Source organism: Nerophis lumbriciformis, linkage group LG03 (assembly GCF_033978685.3).
Source record: "Nerophis lumbriciformis linkage group LG03, RoL_Nlum_v2.1, whole genome shotgun sequence".
NCBI lineage: Eukaryota > Metazoa > Chordata > Actinopteri > Syngnathiformes > Syngnathidae > Nerophis > Nerophis lumbriciformis.
In genome coordinates this window covers 60,240,039-60,263,879 of record NC_084550.2, presented here as the reverse complement: position 1 = coordinate 60,263,879, position 23,841 = coordinate 60,240,039, and the positions used below count along the sequence as shown (strand labels likewise).

At 37.8% G+C, this 23,841-nt stretch overlaps 1 long non-coding RNA gene across 1 annotated transcript; it reads right to left on the bottom strand.

The window, feature by feature from the left end:
- Positions 1-1,395: 1,395 nt before the first annotated feature.
- On the bottom strand, positions 1,396-4,868 carry LOC133587774 (uncharacterized). Its single transcript, XR_009814199.1, has 4 exons — positions 4,815-4,868; positions 4,688-4,714; positions 4,272-4,294; positions 1,396-1,671 (listed from the first exon to the last, which is right to left on the bottom strand). It is a non-coding gene; the product is annotated as an uncharacterized lncRNA (long non-coding RNA).
- Positions 4,869-23,841: the final 18,973 nt, after the last annotated feature.

The window sequence follows — 23,841 nt, the reverse complement described above, 5'->3', positions numbered from 1 at the left end:
GGAACCTTTTTTGGCTGAGAGAGCCATGAAAGCCAAATATTTTAAAATGTATTTCCGAGAGCCAATATATAATATTTTTTAACACTGAATACAACTAAATGTGTGCATTTTTAAGTAAGACCAACATTTTAGAGTATAATAAGTCTCTAATTCTTTTTAATAATATTATTCTGAAGTTAACCAATAATAAATAAAATACTTACCATTAATGAACAGGTGCGGAAGAAAACGGATTGATGGATTAAGATGCATGAGAATGTTTTATATTTTGAATGTTATTTTTAACACCGATTACCAGCGGAATTATTCATTACTTATCGTGTTAAGCAATGTCAGCTAAGATTTATCTGAGAGCCAGATGCAGTCATCAAAAGAGCCACATCTGGCTCTAGAGCCATAGGTTCCCCACCCCTGGCCTAGTATATACAATAATATAAACCAAGCCATTGTATTTCATTTAGGATCATTTCATATCTTCATTTAAATACAAATATATTTTTTAGATGCTTGTGGACTGGGAATTTTTTAAAACATTTTTATTCTTTTTTTTTCCTACATATGACATTTTAGACGATTTCTTAGTTAAAGTTAGTTAAAGTACCAATGATTGTCACACACACACTAGGTGTGGCGAGATTATTCTCTGCATTTGACCCATCACCCTTGATCACCCCCTGGGAGGTGAGGGGAGCAGTGGGCAGCAGCGGTGGCCCGACCGGGGAATCATTTTGGTGATTTAACCCCCAATTCCAACCCTTGATGCTGAGTGCCAAGCAGGGAGGCAATGGGTCCCATTTTTATAGTCTTTGGTATGACTCGGCCGGGGTTTGAACTCACAACCTACCGATCTCGGGGCGGACACTCTAACCACTAGGCCACTGAGTAGCTTTCTCCAGCTGTATTAAAGACCCGCTCACAGGGCACAGAGGAGGCGTCAGTGCGACACAGTTCGCATATCGGTCACGTGACTTTCTTAAAGCGGTACGCGCACCGACAGGGTTTTGCTCTATGAGCTCGACACATGCGCCAATGCATCGGTGTTGCCGGACCCATCACTACTTATTTCTAATCTTCACTAGTCACATGGCTTCAACACCACGACTAGAAGGCCAGATTGAGGGTCGGAGACCAGGAATGGAAAGAGGAAGACACCTATTTGCATATTCATACATTGTGAGAGGGTGTCCAGCTAAGACCTGTGTAAGTTGCATGTTGTATGATATTAGGGACAGGTAGAGTTCAAAGTGTATCCAATAGGGAATAAATACTTATGATTTTAAATGTATGCATGGTGTCCTCTTTAAACTTCTAGCTCCAGATTAAAGGAATACACTGACAAAGGCAATCCTACAATATCAAGCATAGTGAGTGATTTGACCAAAAAGCAGACTTCACTTTAAAGTTTTGGAACAGTGTTCATTTATTGTTCAACACCACATGACAGTTGACATGATTTATGGTCCATGAACCAAACAGCCGCAGCTCTGATGTTAAGAGTCCCAGGTCAGGAACGGGGGCAGATGAAGCCTGCGGCCATTGGGAAGCCGCAGGAGGTGGTCAAGAACCGCTCCAGTCACAGCCGTCAATCAAGTCCAACAGGGCGGGGCCATGGCCAGCGGGACGAGGGCTTACTTTGACCTCTGCCTCATCTTTCTCCTTTTACGCTTCAGCCTGATAAAAGGAAGTAGCACCATGTGGTCAACAGGCAGTGCTTTGAAATACCTCATCCTACCTAGGATAATATCACAAGGTAGACTAGTTGTATTAAACTGACAATAAACCATGTTTGGAAAGTTACTATAATTTCAAACTTTTTGAACTACTGCCCTCGGGCAGGAGATACATGTAATGCAGGTGCCAAATTCATACATTTTTGAATTTGACTGGTATGCTCTTGCTTGCTAGTTACTCTTTGAGCGCTGTGCGTGCTTCCTGCTCACGTGACCGCCGCGGTCCAATTGGCTGGGCTTATAAACCGGTAGCGGCCAGCTGACAGACAGATTGTATGCTCGAGGTAGGTTTTTATCCTCGTTTTTACCTGGAATATTGTGCTATAACTAAGTATAAACTAAAATGCCTAATTTGTAACTTTATAGAGCAGACTACCAGCGCCGGAGTTTTTTTTTCTCATTAAGCCCACCACCTGTTCTGTTTGGGCGGGTAGGAGGCTCTCGAGCCGACCCTTTACATTTTTTACCATCTTTAACCGGCAGTACATGGACTGTACTGGCATCCTTTTTTTCCCTTTAAGAACTCTTAAGTCTGAACTGAGATTTATACAGATCCAGAAACATTAATTAAATTAGGTATGTATGTATATAGTCACTGTTTTCCCGATTTATTTCATGTTGAATGGCCATTCAACTTATTGTATGTATATATCTGCTGTCCCACAAATTGTCTAATACACGGTGTCAACCAAACTACAGTTTAAGCTCTGCCTTCTCTCCAAGTCGAAACCCTAGTCTTCTGTTCTGAGCCCATAAAACCCCGTATATACAGTATTGCATTAAATTTGTAGTACGTATAGGTTACATACAGGACAAATACCAGAACTCTGAAAACTGCCAATAAAAAGAAAGAGTATGACACCCCTGTTTTAAAGTATAAGATATTTATGTGTGAGCCATCCAAATATTAGATTTACACTGAATTTTTATTATTATTCAAGACTCACGTTACAAGTCAGGTAGGACCAATCATTAGGGTTGTCCCGATCCGCTATTTACCAAAAAATGCGTACCGGCAAGGCATGGGAAAATGCCAACCAGACCCAGTTTAAAAAAAAATTGCGGTCCGTGTTTTCCAACGCACCGATTTAAATACATTCCACTTTTCTGCTGACCCCTAATTTCTTTTTCGCATTTTCCAGCACACCTTCAACACATCCACAGATCTGTGTCCTAACCGGAAGCAGATGCCGGTTCCGAAAGGCGAGCGGAAGTTACCGGTAAAAACGTCAGTGTGGAATTATTTTACCCTACACAAACGAAAAAGAGGTGGAGTGCAAAACATGCCACAATAAAGTCAAGCGTGGTAGTAAAGTTGTAACATTTTAAACCGCAAAACTGATCAAGCATTTAGCAAAATACCACCATAAAGAATATGAAAGATTTCTAAAGAAAACTGACTAAAAGAAAAAGGGTTGCACAGTGAAGTACATATTCCATACAATTGACCACTAAATGGTAACACCCGAATAAGTTTTTCAACTTGTTTAAGTCGGGGTCCACTTAAATTGATTCATGATACAGTGTATTATTCAGATTCACCTAATTCAGCTCGAGAGTACTAAAACCCTTTCCATTATCCTTGGACTGCAGTCAGGGGGGCAAACAATTGGAGTGTGTAGATAGTTTTTTTTTTAAGTTTACACTTGATCAAGAGCAAGTATTGATGCTGAGTTATAGACATTTTATCCCACTCAGGTTGTTTTGCTTTTTTTTAAATGTTAACAGCATTTGCACTTTATGTTTTCTTTTTTTACTGTTCAATGATGCCATTTCTGTTTGTCATGTATAATTGTATCTATTTTGCATTTATCCTTAAACAGGTCAGTTTCTTGTTACAAACCATTGTATTTTTGATTGATTGAGACTTCTATTAGTAGGTTGCACAGTGAAGTACATATTCCATACAATTGACCACTAAATAGTAACACCCGAATAAGTTTTTCAACTTGTTTAAGTCTGGGTCCACTTAAATTGATTCATGATAGTGTATTATTCAAATTCACCTAATTCAGCTCAAGAGTACTAAAACCCTTTCCAACATGAATCTGACAAGTAGGCTAAAAAAACCTTTAAACTTAAATACATGCTCGGATAGGCCAGTATCAGAAGTGCAAAAACAACGTCGGTATCGGATCGGAAGTGCAAAAACCTGGATCGGGACATCCCTACCAATGATGTTCACCTTTTTAAAATGGGTTGAATATTACTATTACCTATCCTGTTTTAAGTTTCACCAAGAAAAACTCCTAGTTTGTGAACCCGTTCTCAAACAGTTGCAATAAAAATGTGGGATCTGAGCCGAGGATGTCTTGGCATGGCAAGCCCTTTGAGACACTCGTGATTTAGGGCTATATAAGTAAACACTAATTGAAAACTATTCTGACATGTTACAAGTCAATGGGTCTCAGGAGGTTGACCATAAATTTGAAAATGTTCATGAGTTAAGGAAAATGACTTATATCATTGAAATGTAACAATGTAAAACTGGTTTATTAAAAAAAATAAAGCTACACTAAATTGATGAAACATCGTGCTCACCTGCGCATGCGCTTCTTCCTCCACTGCAAAAGACGACACCATTAGTGTGCAATAAAACACGTGTTTTGCAAATTCACATGCGGTTAAAGTGTGGAAAGTGGCAGTTTCAATGCAAATAATTCGGCATGTTAGACATTTTTAAAGACTAACATCTTATCAGAGTACGACACAACTAGCATTAGCGGCTACGTTACAACAGGCCCGACATTAGCATTAGCATGTTCAATGTAAGAATTCAAAAAGAATAAGCCCAACAAGTTATTAGTTGTGTGAACACGTTCAATGTTTCAGTAGAAATACGGATGGCGGAGCATCAAATAGTGTGAACATTTTCAATGTTAAATTAGAGTTATTGCAGCTTGTTTTAGTCATGTCCTGGATGAGAGCGAAACAACACGAATAAACAACGTTTTTACCTTAGCTCTCATCGTGTGGAGAAGAGTCTGTTGAAATGAAAGACACAATAATGTTGTTAGAGGCGGATGGTTTACAAGATTAAAGGATTCTTTTGGATTGTGATGAGGAAAGAAAAGGTTGACTAACCTCGAAGCGAGAAGAGCAGCGGAAAGAGGATGTGACGCAGGAGCAGGGCTGTATTTATAGGAAAGCGTGATGACGTCATTTTCACGCGCCATTGATGCTGGCTGGTGGTGACGGGACTTGTAGTTTTAATTGGGACATATTTTGTGAAAGACAGTATTTGCTCAAACGTTTAGGTGTTTGAAATCGTTGAGATATTTTGAAAGTGTCTTGTTTTTTTTGTGTGCATTAAGAATATATGATAGTATGTACATTGTTTGGTTAAAAAATAAAACGTTTAAAAAAATAGAATTTCCAACGTACATTTTTGGCGGCAAAATCCTTTTTCTTTGCCTCGGAAATAAACACTTAAACTGAAACATTCTTCAATAATAATTATTTTACTGCTTGTCCTGTTCGGGGTCTCGGGGGTGGGGGGTGCTGGAGCCTATCAATCAATCAATCAATGTTTATTTATAAAGCCCTAAATCACAAGTGTCTGAAAGGGCTGCACAAGCCACAACGACATCCTCGGTACAGAGCCCACATAAGGGCAAGGAAAAACTCACCCCAGTAGGACGTCGATGTGAATGACTATGAGAAACCTTGGAGAGGACCGCATATATGGATACCCCCCCCCCTCTAGGGGAGACCGAATGCAATGGATGTGGAGTGGGTCTGACATAATATTGTGAGAGTCCAGTCCATAGTGGATCCAACATAATAGTAAGAGTCCAGTCCATAGTGGGGCCAGCAGGAAACCATCCCGAGCGGGGACGGGTCAGCAGCACAGAGATGTGTTGTAACAAATAATATTCCTATTAAATAGGCTTTACTTTGCATTTTAATTAACGTGGGATTATTTTTTATATTTAGAAATAATAGTACCAACTTTTTTTTCTTTTTCTTTTTTTCTCCAACATTTGTGGCACTGGCGTGGCGCACCCTGATGGACGGCGCCCTTAGCATTTGCCTATACGGCCTATGCCACGGGCCGGCCCTGATCCGGCGTGTTGGTCAGCTTTAGGGGCATGTAGAGTTGGGTGTCATCAGCATAACAATGAAAGCTAACACCGTATTTGCGTATGATGTCGCCTAGCGGCAGCATGTACATACTAAAGAGTGCAGGGCCAAGAACCGAACCCTGAGGAACTCCGCACGTTACCTTAACATAGTCCGAGGTCACATTGTTATGGGAGACGCACTGCATCCTGTCAGTAAGATAAGAGTTAAACCACGACAAGGCTAAGTCTGACATACCAATACGTGTTTTGATACGCTCTAATAAAATATTATGATCGACGGTATCGAAAGCAGCGCTAAGATCAAGATGTAAAATGTAAATGAAGATGTAAAAAAAACATACATGTTTTTTTAGCTTAATTTTTTTTAAATTACTGCTTCCTTATTTGTGATTATTCCAAGCTGATTATCAGATCATAGGGCTGGGCGATATGGAAAAAATAAAAATAAAAAATTATAAAAAATCATCAGATTTTGATTAATACCGCAATTTTTTTTACTAGTATTCATTGGTCTTCTTATTGCTGTAAATGAATATGTAAAAGAATTTTTTTTTTTTTTTAGCTTTATTTTTTTTAGATACGTGCTTCCTTATTTGTGATTATTCCAAGCTGATTATCAGATCATAGGGCTGGGCGAAGAAAAGAGATGAATCTTTAATGAATTATCTGTAATAAGTGGAAAAGCGGCATTCCTTATAGTTGTTCAGCAAACCTTTTTAAGTTATGGTTCTGTAGTTAACATGGGCGTCGATTGCGTCATACCTTAATAGCTTTTTCAGACAACCCTTTTAAGTTACGGTTCTGTAGTTAACATGGGCGCCGATTGCGTCGTACCTTAATAGCTTTTTCAGACAACCCTTTTAAGTTACGGTTCTGTAGTTAACATGGGCGCCGATTGCGTCGTACCTTAATAGCTTTTTCAGACAACCCTTTTAAGTTACGGTTCTGTAGTTAACATAGGCGCATACACAGTATTTTATTTCAACCAGTATACTGCTGTAGAGATATTACCACTTAATCTAAGCACTTCACATAAAAGGCACACCAGCTCGCTAAACAGAATATTATGTTTAGTGACCTTCCTTAAATGAACAGACATGAACAAATGAACAAACATACCCGCTGTACTTCCATTTCCTGTGTGGTGACAGCAGTGGCACTGACATCACAAACATCTGATTGAATGGACTTGAATAGAATTTGGAATGTATCCATGTTTTCAACATTGCAGTTCACATCAGTGTCAATGTATTCATTCAAATCGAAGCAAAACTTCAGAATTCTGATCATTTCTGCTTTGCACGACAGTGCAGATGTACACGCCTCTGTAATGTCCTTGACATTACCAAGAGTGTAAGTCTTCTTCAAAATTTCTCTGCCATCCAGGAGGACTATTGTGAGATATCTGGGAGAAGCCAGCCTTTTACATGTGTATAAACAAAAATGTACGGAGAATGAACACAAATTCAATACAACACCAAGCTGACAGCAGAAGGACTTAGTGTAAAATAATAAAGATGTAATCAAAGCCTAACAGAAATTATAATACACATAGTTTGAACAGGCTAAATTTTAAGACATTTTGAACCACTATGAACCATTAATAGTCCAGTGCAAATATGTTTACATGGCGTGAGATTAACTGATCATAGGTGACTTGATTTCTGAAACAACATTGACTATGACTGGAAATGGCCTTTAATACCTATTGTTGCATTTTGGACCAGTTGTTCCTCCCAGGGAATTCAAGTCACAAGTCGCTCCCAAGCTCTTTACGACACTTAAAGCTGAGTTGAAAAACCACCAGAGACAGAATAGGTATTTTGTAATATATTTGCAAAGCTTTGCATATATACATTGAGACCAGTCCAGTATAGAACATTCAATCGCTTCGCTAAAAATGGTCTGCCCTCCCGACAAAACCCTCTCCCGTCTTAAGTCTCTCTAGTCAAAACACATGCCCATTATCTCTCTTTCTTACATTCCAAAGCTTCAAGGTTAACACACACAGTTTACTTGCAGACAAACAGAAAGAGAACAAATGGAAAAACACGAGCTGTTTTCAAATATGACTATGAAATAAAAGAAGTAACACTTAAATTCGGATATATGTAAATAGCTGCCTCCGACACTATGCAACATATGGACGGATTAAAAACTTAAAAAAGGGAATTTAAAATTGAGATGATAACAAACCCAAAAGAAACCATGAATGGTTTTAAAGTCAACTAGTGCAGTTTTGTCAAAGAGTTTAATTAATACTGTGGATACCTTCTTACTTAAGCCTTAGTAATGTTAGCTAACTTGTGGAAACAAACCTGCAAAATAAAAAGCCAAAGTTAATTAAAAAATCAACTAGAAGTTGAAAGGAAAGTGTATATACTGGTAAATTTTAACAGCAGTTGTCAGCAGTATATAACTAGACCTCAGCTTACCTGTTGACCTTTCTGCAGACCTTTCTACGTTGGCCTATGTCATGTTATATGAATTTGCCGTATTCGGCTGCAAAATTGTCCAACAAGAAGTTCACGTGCAAGTTTAACAACAAGAAAAAGAGTCAAAGCAGCACTTGTCTGATATTGCTATAGTGCTATCTCCACATCGGGAAGACCAATGGTTGCAGAAAGTACAAAGTAATTTAATACACTTTTAAGAAGAACCAAATGTTGAAACCGTGAGTCAGGATGGTGTGTGAGCCTCCTGTCAGAGAGAGTTTCAATTCCCACCTCCGGAAGAACTTTGAAAATGTCACGAGGGAGGTGCTGGATATTGAGTCCGAGTGGACGATGTTCCGTGCCTCTGTTGTCGAGGCGGCCGATTGGAGCTGTGGCCGCAAGGTGGTTGGTGCCTGTCGTGGCGGTAATCCTAGAACCCGTTGGTGGACGCCGGCGGTGAGGGATGCCGTCAGGCTGAAGAAGGAGTCCTATCGGGTTCTTTTGGCTCATGGGACTCCTGAGGCAGCAGACAGGTACCGACAGGCCAAGCGGTGTGCGGCTTCAGCGGTCGCGGAGGCAAAAACTCGGACATGGGAAGAGTTCGGAGAGGCCATGGAAAAAGACTTCCGGACGGCTTCGAAGCAATTCTGGACCACCATCCGCCGCCTCAGGAAGGGGAAGCAGTGCAGTGTCAACACCGTGTATGGTGGGGATGGTGCTCTGCTGACCTCGACTGCGGATGTTGTGGATCGGTGGAGAGAATACTTCGAAGACCTCCTCAATCCTACCAGCACGTCTTCCTATGAGGAAGCAGAGCCTGGGGAATCTGTGGTGGGCTCTCCTATTTCTGGGGCTGAGGTTGCCGAGGTAGTTAAAAAGCTCCTCGGTGGCAAGGCCCCGGGGGTGGATGAGACCCGCCCGGAGTTCCTTAAGGCTCTGGATGTTGTGGGGCTGTCTTGGTTGACAAGGCTCTGCAACATCGCGTGGACATCGGGGGCGGTACCTCTGGATTGGCAGACCGGGGTGGTGGTTCCTCTCTTTAAGAAGGGGAACCGGAGGGTGTGTTCCAACTATCGTGGGATCACACTCCTCAGCCTTCCCGGTAAGGTCTATTCAGGTGTACTGGAGAGGAGGCTACGCCGGATAGTCGAACCTCGGATTCAGGAGGAACAGTGTGGTTTTCGTCCTGGTCGTGGAACTGTGGACCAGCTCTATACTCTCGGCAGGGTCCTTGAGGGTGCATGGGAGTTTGCCCAACCAGTCTACATGTGCTTTGTGGACTTGGAGAAGGCATTCGACTGTGTACCCCGGGAAGTCCTGTGGGGAGTGCTCAGAGAGTATGGGGTAGCGGACTGTCTTATTGTGGCAGTTCGCTCCCTGTATAATCAGTGTCAGAGCTTGGTCCGCATTGCCGGCAGTAAGTCGGACACGTTTCCAGTGAGGGGTGGACTCCGCCAAGGCTGCCCTTTGTCACCGATTCTGTTCATAACCTTTATGGACAGAATTTCTAGGCGCAGTCAGGGCGTTGAGGGTATCTGGTTTGGTGGCTGCAGGATTAGGTCTCTGCTATTTGCAGATGATGTGGTCCTGATGGCTTCCTCCGGCCAAGATCTTCAGCTCTCACTGGATCGGTTCGCAGCCGAGTGTGAAGCGACTGGGATGGGAATCAGCACCTCCAAGTCCGAGTCCATGGTTCTCTCCCGGAAAAGTGTGGAGTGCCATCTCCGGGTTGGGGAGGAGATCTTGCCCCAAGTGGAGGAGTTCAAGTTCCTCGGAGTCTTGTTCACGAGTGGGGGAGGAGTGGATCGTGAGATCGACAGGCGGATCGGTGCGGCGTCTTCAGTAATGCGGACGCTGTATCGATCCGTTGTGGTGAAGAAGGAGCTGAGCCGGAAGGCAAAGCTCTCGATTTACCGGTCGATCTACGTTCCCATCCTCACCTATGGTCATGAGCTTTGGGTCATGACCGAAAGGACAAGATCACGGGTACAAGCGGCCGAAATGAGTTTCCTCCGCCGAGTGGCGGGGCTCTCCCTTAGAGATAGGGTGAGAAGCTCTGTCATTCGGGGGGAGCTCAAAGTAAAACCGCTGCTCCTCCACATCGAGAGGAGCCAGATGAGGTGGTTCGGGCATCTGGTCAGGATGCCACCCGAACGCCTCCCTAGGAAGGTGTTTCGGGCACGTCCGACCGGTAGGAGGCCACGGGGAAGACCCAGGACACGCTGGGAAGACTATCTCTCCCGGCTGGCCTGGGAACGCCTCGGGATCCCCCGGGAGGAGCTGGACGAAGTGGCTGGGGAGAGGGAAGTCTGGGCTTCCCTGCTTAAGCTGCTGCCCCCGCGACCCGACCTCGGATAAGCGGAAGAAGATGGATGGATGGATGGAGGATGGTGTGTGGAAAAGCTAAATGCTTGTGTCAGTCTCACATGACATGTTAAAGCAACAGTCTGTAACAAAGTTCTGCTACACAGTGACATAGCATACCGAATTGGCCCCTGATTTGTGATTTTGGTTGGCTATGCAAAAAGTCTCTGACAGTAAAGAAGACTGACAATATTCTATTAAAAACAAAAGCCTTGCACTTTGAAAAGCAGCCTGCCGGGCAGTCATGCAACTGTGCCTCCTGGAAACATTACCAATGGCCTGCCTGACCGCCAGGCACTCCATGCGACTGTGCCTCCTCATAGTTCAGCCAACCCTTTTAAACTACGGTTCTGTAGATAACATGGGCGTCGATTGACAGCTGTTCAGCCAACCCTCTTAAGTTACTGTTCTGTAGTTAACATGGGCGCCTATTGCGTCCTACCTTAATGACTTTTTCAGCCAACCCTTTTGAGTTACGGTTCTGTAGTTAACATGGGCACCGATTGCGTCGTACCTTAATAGCTGTTCAGCCAACCCTTTTAAGTCACGGTTGCATTATACCTTAAAGCTGTTGCACAAGAAACCAAGTTATATGACTCTGAGTCTTACGTTGGCCTATGTCATGTTATATGAATTTGGCGTATTCGGCTGCAAAATTGTCTAACAAGAAGGGAAGGCCAATGGTTGCAGAAAGTACAAAGTAATTTAATACACTTTTAAGAAGAACCAAATGTTGAAACTGTGAGTCAGGATGGTGTGTGGAAAAGCTAAATGCCTGTGTCAGTCTCACATGACATGTTAAAGCAACAGTCTGTAACAAAGTTTTGCTACACAGTGACATAGCATACCGAATTTGCCCCTGACTTGTGATTTTGGTTGGCTATGCAAAAAGTCTCTGACAGTAAAGAAGACTGACAATATTCTATTAAAAACAAAAGCATTGCACTTTGAAAAGCAGCCTGCCGGGCAGTCATGCAACTGTGCCTCCTGGAAACATTACCAATGGCCTGCCTGACCTCCAGTCAATCCATGCGACTGTGCCTCCTCATAGTTCAGCCAACTCTTTTAAACTACGGTTCTGTAGATAACATGGGCATCGATTGCGTCGTACCTTGATAGCTGTTCAGCCAACCCTCTTAAGTTACGGTTCTGTAGTTAACATGGGCGCGGATTGCGTCCTACCTTAATAACTTTTTCAGCCAACCCTTTTGAGTTACGGTTCTGTAGTTAACATGGGCACCAATTGCGTCGTACCTTAATAGCTGTTCAGCCAACCCTTTTAAGTCACGGTTGCATTATACCTTATAGCTGTTGCACAAGAAACCAAGTTATATGACTCTGAGTCTTACGTTTGGCCTATGTCATGTTATATGAATTTGCCGTATTCGGCTGCAAAATTGTCCAACAAAAAGGGAAGGCCAATGGTTGCAGAAAGTACAAAGTAATTTAATACACTTTTAAGAAGAACCAAATGTTGAAACCGTGAGTCAGGATGGTGTGTGGAAAAGCTAAATGCCTGTGTCAGTCTCCTGTTAATAAACATAATAGAGCAACAGTTTGAGACATTTCTGCTAAACAGTGACATTGCATACCGGATTTGCCAATGACTGGTGATTTTGATTTGCTACCCAAAAAGTCTCTGATAGTAAAGAAGGCTGACAATGTTCTATTAAAAACAAAAGCTGTGGACTTTGAAATGTCATGAGTTGTTTGATCATTTAAACTAATTGTTTTGAGATATCAGTGAATTAATTATCTGTAATAAGTGGAAAAGCGGACTGCCCGGCGGCCGGGCAGTCCATGCATGCTGTGCCTCCCTCCGGGCCCCCAGCCGCCTTATAGTCTGTAGTGCCTGGCTGCCTTATAGTCCTTATAGTTGTTCGGCCAACCCTTTTAAGTTACGGTTTTGTAGTCAACATGGGCACCAATTGCGTCCTACCTTAATAGCTTTTTCAGCCAACCCTTTTAAGTTACGGTTCTGTAGTGAACATGGGCGCCGATTGCCTCGTACCTTAATAGCTGTTCAGCCAACCCTTTTAAGTTACGGTTGCATGATACCTTATAGCTGTTGCGCAATAAACCAAGTTATATGACTCTGAGTCATACGTTGGCCTATGTCATGTTATATGAATTTGGCGTATTCGGCTGCAAAATTGTCCAACAAAAAGGGAAGGCCAATGGTTGCAGAAAGTACAAAGTAATTTAATACACTTTTAAGAAGAACCAAATGTTGAAACCGTGAGTCAGGATGGTGTGTGGGAAAGCTAAATGCCTGTGTCAGTCTCATGATAATAAACATAATAGAGCAACAGTTTGAGACATTTCTGCTAAACAGTGACATTGCATACCGGATTTGCCAATGACTGGTGATTTTGATTGGCTACCCAAAAAGTCTCTGATAGTAAAGAAGGCTGACAATGTTCTATTAAAAACCAAAGCCTTGGACTTTGAAATGGCATGAGTTGTTTGATCATTTAAACTAATTGTTTTGAGATATCAGTGAATGCCTTGGCAGAAAACACCATCTTAATTAATTATCGGTAATAAGTGGAAAGGCGGCCTGCCCAGCGGCCAGGCAGTCCATGCGTGCTGTGCCTCCCCCCGGGCCCCCAGCCGCCTTATAGTCTGTAGTCAACATGGGCACCAATTGAGTCGTACCTTAATAGCTTTTTCAGCCAACCCTTTTAAGTTACGGTTCTGTAGTGAACATGGGCGCTTATTGCGTCGTACCTTAATAGCTGTTCAGCCAACCCTTTTAAGTTACGGTTGCATTATACCTTGTAGCTGTTGCGCAAGAAACCAAGTTATATGACTCTGAGTCATACGTTGGCCTATGTCATGTTATATGAATTTGGCGTATTCGGCTGCAAAATTGTCCAAAAAGAAGTTCACATGCAAGTTTAACAACATCATCATCATTACACAAAACATGTGTTGATTTCCAACACATTCGTTTTAGGAGTGTAGAAACTATTTAGCAATTTAAAATAAAACAACAACACTGCACCAATATTAACATATTAATTTGTCACTCCCTATTAGTACTTTTTTATTATGTACAATTGTTTAACTGATTATTCAATTTAATGGAATAATTTGATGAAAAAAAGTTTTAATTTATATTCTGGTAATTGTTGAACTACTAAACTAATACAAATGCATCAAATCTGGACCGCATTGAGTGCTTGGAACAATAAATACGAGGGCATTGTTTCCGCACGGCCATTGCAATATAGCGCACATGACAGTTTTTTTTTAATATTAAAAATTCAATTTCAAGGTTATGGAAGCCCGTTTCCGCCACTGAAAAAAGGAAGAAAAAAAACCCTAGCTCAATGGTAAGCCATAATTATGAGATAAAAAGTCATCATTATGAGATAGGAAAGTTTAAATTATAATAATTTTTATCTTATAATTTCGGCTTTCTTATCTCATTACTACTTTTTATCCTATAATCATAACCTCTCATAATTTCAATTATTTAATTCATTATTATGACTTTATCTCATAATTTTGACTTTCCTATCTCAAAATTTTGACTTTTTAATCTCATAATTTGTATTTTCTTATCTCATAATTTCGATGTATTATCTCATAATAACTTTTCATCTCATAATTTGGATTTTTTTAAATTTCATAATTTAACCTTTTTATCTCATAATTTAAACTTTGTTTTTTATTACTTCGACTTTTTTTTATCTCATAATTATGACTTTTTATCTCATGGTAATGACTATTACCATTGGAGTATTTTTCCCTGTTTTAGAGCGCTTAATAGGCGGCAACCATTGATTCCATTGTTAGTTGACTTTTATTAACGTTTATTTACGAGTTAAAATGCATACGTTTCTGCTCGAAAGGATTCTTCATTCATCACGCCAAGTAATGTTTGTATGTTTCATAAATCAACTAAATCATTCTTACTTGCTAAACCGTTCCATGTGTGAAGTCTGTAGGATGCATATTTTGATATTGATATTGATATTGATATATTTTTTTATTTCAAATATGCATAAAAACAAGAGCAAACCTGATCCAATACAGTGCTATAGCCTTAACAGACATTATAACAAAATGAAAACAATGGAAAAGAAAAAACAAAAACAAATGAGCATTGGACTTTCTTTTTCTCTTTTTTTTTACATATTTGAAAAGGAGTGAGAAGAAGTTTACACTTATTTAATCCCACCCCTTTTCTTTAAATCATAAATTACTCTGAGTTAGAACTACCTGTTCACTCAATGTACAAACTTAATGAACTTGTATATACATAAATTATAGATATATACATACATATGCACACTACACACATACATAGCCACACCATTACCACTAGTGATCATGGAAATGGTATCATGCCACCACAGCAACACCACTGCCTCAATGGGCAGCCCCACACTCTTCTGTAACATAAACAAGCCAATATCAAAGCCCTTCTTCATCTCTGTACCTCTGGAATACCATGTACCTATACTTCTTTTTAAACTGGTTTATGTTTGGACATTGCTTTAACTCCACATTCAAACCATTCCATAATTTCACTCCACAAATTGAAATACAAAAACTTTTAATGGTCGTTCTATAACTAAGCATTTTGAAATTTAAATTCCCCCTTAAATTATAACCGCCCTCTCGTATGCTGAACAATTTTTGAATGCTTCCCGGGAGTTTATTTATTTTGGCTTTATACATTATTTGTGCAGTTTGATACAAAATAATATCATTAAATTTTAATATTTTTGACTGTAAGAATAGTGAGTGAGTATGGTCCAGATATCCAACCTTGTTGATGATGCGTACAGCTCTTTTCTGAAGTGTAGTTATTGAATTTAATGAGCTTTTATAATTATTCCCCCAGACTTCCACACAGTAGGTTAAGTATGGTAAAACTAATGAACAGTAAAGAATGTGGAGTGATTTGTGATCCAGAACCTGCTTTGCTTTATTTATTACTGAGATGCTTCTTGACAGCTTAGATTGTACATGTTTTATATGTGATTTCCAGTTAATTTGATCGTCAATTGTAACTCCAAGGAATTTTATTTCAAAAACCCTTTCAATATCCACCCCATCTATTTGTATCTGCACCTTTGTTTCATGTGTCCTCTTTCCAAACAGCATTAACTTAGTCTTAGTCAGGTTTAATGACAATTTATTGTAGTCAAACCAAGTTTTTAGTTTACTCATTTCTTCCATAATGACTTCTTGCAATTGATTTAAGTCATCCCCTGAACAAAAAATATCAGTGTCATCAGCAAATAACACTAATTTCAATAATGTAGACACTTTACATATATCATTGATATATAGGATGAACAGTTTTGGCCCCAACACTGACCCCTGGGGGACACCACAAACAATATCCAAACACGATGAACAGCAATCCCCCAACTTCACAAACTGTTGTCTCTTATTTAAGTAACTTTTAAGCCAATCTAGTACAACTCCCCTAATTCCATACTTTTCCATTTTATTGATTAATATATCGTGGTTAATTGTGTCAAATGCTTTTTTTAGATCAATAAATATTCCCATTGCATATTGTTTCTTTTCTATGGCATTTGTGATTTCCTCTATTGTTTCAACTATTGCCATTGATGTAGATCTGTTTGATCTAAACCCATATTGACAGTCAGAGAGTAATTTATGTTTTTCTATAAATGCATCTAACCTGTTATTAAATAGTTTTTCTAATATTTTAGAGAATTGTGGAAGTAAAGAGACGGGTCTATAGTTTGTGAAGTGGTGCTTGCTCCCAGTTTTAAACAGAGGTATAACTTTAGCTATTTTCATTTCATTTGGAAATGCACCGGTTTGAAATGACAAATTACAGATATATGTTAATGGTTTTGATATCCCTGTAATGACCTTTTTTACCAATGCCATACTAATGTCATTGGAGTCAGTGGACATTTTGTTCTTACATTTGTTTACAATATCCAACACTTCTTCTTCACCCACTGCATTTAAAAACATAGAATTGGGATTTCTCTCCAACAATCCCTCCATATTTTTACCAGTTGTCCGTGGATCTGGGATTTTTTTTGCAAGTTCGGGTCCAATACTTACAAAGAATTTATTGAAGGCATTAGCCACATCTTCCATATTATCATTTTCTTTACCATCATTCGTGAAATACGTTGGATAGTTAATTGAAGAGGTACTGTTTCTTATAATACTGTTTAATAAATTCCATATTCCTTTGATATTGTTTTTATTATCATCTAGTAATTTCTTATAATACTCTCTCTTATTTGACCTTATAATATGAGTTAATTTGTTTTTATATTTTTTATATTTATTTTCTGCTTCTTTTGTTTTCAATCTTATAAATTCTCTGTAAAGAGTATTTTTCTTTTTGCAAGCATTTTGCAATCCCTTTGTGATCCAATGACAATTAGAATATTTTCTTTTACTGGTGCATTCTTTTATTGGGCAATTTTTATCATATACTGACCTAAATATTCTCAAGAATATATTGTAAGCGCTATTAACATCACCATTTTCATAAATGACATCCCAATTCTGCTCCAGTAAATCATGTTTGAATGAACTAATAGATTCCTCTGATCTCGTTCTTCTGTATTGGGTTGGCTTTTCTAATTTTTTTGTCCTGTAGTTTCCATTGAATATCAGAAAAACTGGGAGGTGGTCAGTGATATCTTTGATCAATAGCCCACTTACGGTCTTATTCTCAATATCATTAGTGAATATGTTGTCGATTAGAGTGGCAGAGTGGGACGTAATTCGACTGGGTCTGGTGATTTTGGGATATAGACTCATACTGTACATTGTGTCAATGAAATTATCTATATCATTATTTTTACTGGGATTTAACATGTCAATATTAAAGTCTCCACAAATGAAGACAGCTTTATTAACATTACTCTTCTTTGAAAACAAGCATTCCATCCAATCTGTAAAACATTCAATGCTTGTACCTGGCGATCTGTATATACAACTAATAATGACATTTCTACTTTTTTCCATACAAATTTCAACTGTTAGACATTCAAGTAGGTTATCAACCACAGTTGTCATATCATCCAGACGTTTGAATCTCAAGGTGTTATCCACATAGATTGCCACCCCTCCACCCCCCTTGTTTTGTCTATTCATATTAATAAAGTCATAACCATCCAGTTCAAAATCTGTCACTTTTTCACTGTTAATCCAAGTTTCAGATACTGCAATTATGTTAAATGGTTGAGAAAAGGTGTGTAAATAGTCCTTGATGTCCTTGAAATTCCTGTTTAGGCTTCTACTATTAAAATGGATAATGGACAATTTGCCTTTAGTAATAATATTCTGGTTGTACTGTTCATTGGTGTAGTAGCAGCAGTTCTCATTGATATTGAGGAGGAAATTATTGTCCGGGTCTATATCATGTTCCAGGTCTTGTAGGTGGTGCTCAGTGTATTGAGATGCTTTCAACTGTACATTGTCATATTCACTTACCAACTGAATTATGTGGCTAGTGTCATCTTGCGTATTGTCAATGTGTGTCATGATTGTGTTTAATCACTTTTACCTTACAGTCCAGTTCAAACGTCATATTCGTTCAGATCCTCGATGTTTCTAATCACCAGCACTTTGGCGTTCTCCGGAGTACCGTTGAGTTTGATGAATACTTTACAGTTCGCAGTCCAAGTTTGTAGAATTTTCTTCTCTCTCCTCATTTGGCGTGCTTTTCGGGCTATATCAGCATTTCGTTTGGTCAAATGGTCGTTCATATACACGTTTGTTCCTTTTAGCTTTCTTCCCTGTTTTAGCAACGCGATCTTGTGCTTTCTGTTTACAAATCTCAGGACTACGCTCGGCTTGTCGTTTGTTCCTCTCCTGGGCAAAAGGTGACATGCTTCGATACTGTTACAGTCCAGTTGTATGTCCTTGGACTGCATGAATACCGCCACCTGTCGCTCCATTGAAATGATATCCAACTCCGCCGGCTCCTCTCCATTCGCTGGGTTTACTGCTCGTGCGTAAGACCGGGGTTTGATGCTAAGTCCGGTGATGATCACATCATTGACCCGCGTGTACTGCTCAATATCAGCAACTCTGTTCTCCAGGATTGCGATTTTCTTATCTTTCTCCAGATTGTCAGCCCTCATCTGATCCAGCTGCACAACAAGGGCCATGATGGTTTTCTGCTGCTCCTTGATCGTAGCAACTTCCTCGATCAGAGTGTCGATTGACTTTTTAAGTTCGCTATAATCAGCCTTGGGCGCCATCTCGTCTTTGTAACAGCGCACCGGCTAGTTACTCCAGATATGCACTTGTTAAATTAATTGCAAACTTTCTCCTTACATTATTAAACTTAAATGTTTGGAGTAAAATTCGCGAGCGCCGTTTATTTGTACGTTATATCGTAATGTAATGAAGCTAGCCTTGTTAGCATTAGCTAATATGCTAGCTAAAGCGTGTCAGTGGTAGTATTATTAACTTACAACAGTGTACTGTTTGTATTGTTGCAGTTTCACAAATTTCTCAGTAAATTCGCCAAAACGTCACCATGGAGTTATTGAGTCTGTTTAGCTGATTGGAGAGCTCGCTTCCCCAACTAGTGGGTCCATGACGATGGCTTCTGTTTTGTTTGATCAGCCGTTTTACTGCCGTGTTACAGACACCGTTTGGAAACAAATAAGGTATGTACATAAACATTCAGAAAATATTCCTGTGTAAATAACACATTTCAAAATGCATATATCTGCGGCTTATATTCTGATGTGGCTAATATACTGTATGAAAAAATATTTATTTATTTTAAAATTTAATGGGTGCGGCTTATTTACCGGTGCGTTCTATAGTCTGGAGAATATGGTACTTGTTAAACAAAACCTCTGTCTTGTCCTTGACGATGTCTTACGTTTTGTTTGATCAGCCGTTTTACTGCCGTGTTACAGACGCCGTTTGCAAACAATTAAGGTTTATGCAAATGAACGTTTACAAAATATTGTTGTGTAAAAAAGTCGTTTTACAACGTATATATGTGCGGCTTGTTGATTTCTGGAAAAAAAAAATGTTTTCAAAAATTTTGTGGATGCGGTTTATAGTTCGAAAAATTCGATACATTTTTTTCTGTTAAGGTGATTCATTCAAAACTTTCAACAATTATTATGTTTGATGTCTACAACGTTTATTAAAACATGACTTTTTGTCATAATTCATTATATATGGTTTTTCCTAAAAAGATTTTCTTCATGTCGAATTAAAAAATGTCAATGTTCCCAGGTGACAGTTATTTAAGCATTACCACAAAACCAAACTTCACATAAAAGTCATTCATTTATCAAAGGGCAGTGTGGAGGGGGACGTGGCCTGCGGGCCTGCCGCAGAACGGGGTGTTGCCAGGACCGGCCTCGAAGACAGCGACAGGTGCGAAGATGGCCCAGGTCAGCCTTGTTATCTAATCGCCTGTCGCCTTTATTAGCAGCAGCCGTGATGAGACGAGTAGTTGGAGTTGGAGGTGCTGCTGGGCAGACGCAGAAAGACTTGTTGCTGGGAAGCAAAAGGCTCACACAAAACCCGGAGACACAAACATGCACAACAATGGAGGAAAGCAAGACTGAGGTACAGGGATGTATATCGTAAGGATTTTATCGATACCGATACCAATATTGATATTACTTATCGATACTGGTATTCATTAGTACTCTTATTGCTGTAAATGAAGATGTAAAAAAAATATTTTTTTTTTAGCTTTATTTTTTTTTTAATTACTGCTTCCTTATTTGTGATTATTCAAAGCTGATTATCAGATCATAGGGCTGGGCATTATGGCAAAAAATAAATAAAAATAAAAATAAAATAATCATCCGATTTTGATTAATACCGTAATTTTGTTTTACTGGTATTCATTAGTACTCTTATTACTGTAAATGAAGATGTAAAAAAAACCTTTTTTTTTTAAGCTTTATTTTATTTAAATTACTGCTTCCTTATATGTGATTATTCCAAGCTGATGATCAGATATCATAGGGCTGGGCGATATGGCAAAAAATAAAAAATAAAAAATCATCCGATTTTGATTAATACCACAATCTTTTACTGGTATTCATTGGTACTCTTATTGCTGTAAATGAAGATGTAAAAAAAACATACATGTTTTTTTTAGCTTAATTAAAAAAAAATGATTGCTTCCTTATTTGTGATTATTCCAAGCTGATTATCAGATCATAGGGCTGGGCGATATGGCAAAAAATAAAAAAAAATAAAATAAAAAATCACCCTATTTTGATTAATACCACCATTTTTTTACTGGTATTCATTGGTACTCTTATTACTGTAAATGAAGATGTAAAAAAAACATTTTTTTTAAAGCTTTATTTTTTTTAAATTACTGCTTCCTTATATGTGATTATTCCTAGCTGATGATCAGATATCATAGGGCTGGGTGATATGGCAAAAAATAAAACATAAAAAATAAAAAATCATCCGATTTTGATAAATACCGCAATTTTTTTTATTGGAATTCATTGGTGTAAATGAAGATGTAAAAAAAACATACATGTTTTTTTAGCTTAATTTTTTTTAAATTACTGCTTCCTTATTTGTGATTATTCCAAGCTAATTATCAGATAATAGGGCTGGGCGATATGGCAAAATAAAAATAAAAAATAATTTTAAATAATCATCCGATTTTGATTAATACCGCAATTTTTTTTACTGGTATTCATTGGTACACTTATTGCTGTAAATGAATATGTAAAAAAAAACATTTTTTTTTTTAAGCTTTATTTTTTTTAAATACGTGCTTCCTTATTTGTGATTATTCCAAGCTGATTGTCAGATCATAGGGCTGGGCGATATGGCAAAAAAAAAAAAAAAAAAAAAAAAATATATATATAAATCATCCGATTTTGATTAATACCGCAATTTTTTACTGGTATTCATTGGTACTCTTATTGCTGTAAATGAAGATGTAAATAAACATTACTATTTTTTTTTTAGCTTTATTTTTTTTAAATGACTGCTTCCTTATTTGTGATTATTCCAAGCTGATTATCAGATCATAGTGTTGGGCGATATGGCAAAAAAAAAATAAAAAAATCCGATTTTGATTAATACCGCAATTTTTTTTAACTGGTATTCATTGGTACTCTTATTAGTGTAAATGAAGATGTAAAAAAAAATTTTTTTTTTTAAGCTTTATTTTTTTTAAATGACTGCTTCCTTATATGTGATTATTCCAAGCTGATGATCAGATATCATAGGGCTGGGCGATATGGCAAAAAATAAAAAAATCATCTGATTTTGATTAATACTGCAATTTTTTATCGGAATTCATTGGTACTATTATTGCTGTAAATGAAGATGTAAACAAAACATACATGTTTTTTTAGCTTAATTCTTTTTTTAAATTACTGCTTCCTTATTTGTGATTATTCCAAGCTGATGATCAGATAATAGGGCTGGGCGATATGGCAAAATAAAAAATAAAAATAATTTTAAATAATCATCCGATTTTGATTAATACCGCAATTTTTTTTACTGGTATTCATTGGTACACTTATTGCTGTAAATGAATATGTAAAAAAAAACATTTTTTTTTTAAGCTTTATTTTTTTTAAATACGTGCTTCTTTATTTGTGATTATTCCAAGCTGATTGTCAGATCATAGGGCTGGGCGATATGGCAAAAAAAAAAAAAAAAAATCCGATTTTGATTAATACCGCAATTTTTTTTACTGGTATTCATTGGTACTCTTATTAGTGTAAATGAAGATGTAAAAAAAACATATATTTTTTTAAGCTTTATTTTTTTTAAATGACTGCTTCCTTATATGTGATTATTCCAAGCTGATGATCAGATATCATAGGGCTGGGCGATATGGCAAAAAATAAAAAATAAAAAAATCATCTGATTTTGATTAATACTGCAATTTTTTACCGGAATTCATTGGTACTCTTATTGCTGTAAATGAAGATGTAAACAAAACATACATGTTTTTTTAGCTTAATTCTTTTTTTAAATTACTGCTTCCTTATTTGTGATCATTCCAAGCTGATGATCAGATAATAGGGCTGGGCGATATGGCAAAAATAAAAAATAAAAATAAAAATAAATCATCCGATTATGATTACTACCGCAATTTATTTTTACTGGTATTCATTGGTAGTGCTGTAAATGAATATGTAAAAAAAACATTTTTTTTTTTTAGCTTTATTTTTTCTAAATACGTGCTTCCTTATTTGTGATTATTCCAAGCTGATTATCAGCTCATAGGGCTGGGCGATATGGCAAAAAAAAAAAAAAAAAAATTTTTTTTTTTTAAATCATCCGATTTTGATTAATACCGCAATTTTTTTTATACTGGTATTCATTGGTACTCTTATTGCTGTAAATGAATATGTAAAAAAAAACCCTTTTTTTTTTTTTTTTTTTTTAGCTTTATTTTTTTTAAATACGTGCTTCCTTATTTGTGATTATTCCAAGCTGATTGTCAGATCATAGGGCTGGGCGATATGGCCAAAAAACAAACAAAAAACAAACAAACAAACAAACAAACAAACAAACAAAAAAAATTATATATATATATATATATATATATATATATATATATATATATATATATATATATATATATATATATATATATATATATATATAATCATCCGATTTTGATTAATACCGCAATTTTTTACTGGTATTCATTGGTACTCTTATTGCTGTAAATGAAGATGTAAAAATATATTTTTTTTAATTTAGCTTTATTTTTTAAAAATGACTGCTTCTTTATTTGTGATTATTCCAAGCTGATTATCAGATCATAGGATCGGTTGAAAAAAAGTAAACAAGTGTAGCAAATTTGGACACTGACATTTTAGAGCAGAGCTATTCAATTGCATAATGAAGAGGGCCACAGTTTCAAGAGCCCAAGGTCTCAGGGGCCGAACATCAACATTTCTTTGAATCTGTGTTTCCTTATTTACGAAGTAAACACATCATCTTTCACACTGCACTGTCAATAAACTCATGATTCTGCCCTCGCTACTCGTTTCCAGCGTGTACGGCAAGACAGATAGTTAACAGCATGAAGAAACAGAAGCTAAGTTGACGATTGATGTTCCTTCTTTTGAATAATTTGTTTTTTTAATCAGTTTTATTTCTTTATACGGCTTCCTTTATTTAAGTTTGCAAGACTGAAAATATAAACATTACAAAAGTATAACGTCCATAGTGTATTTTACATGAATAATGTTCATTGTATGTAACATACTGTAAATA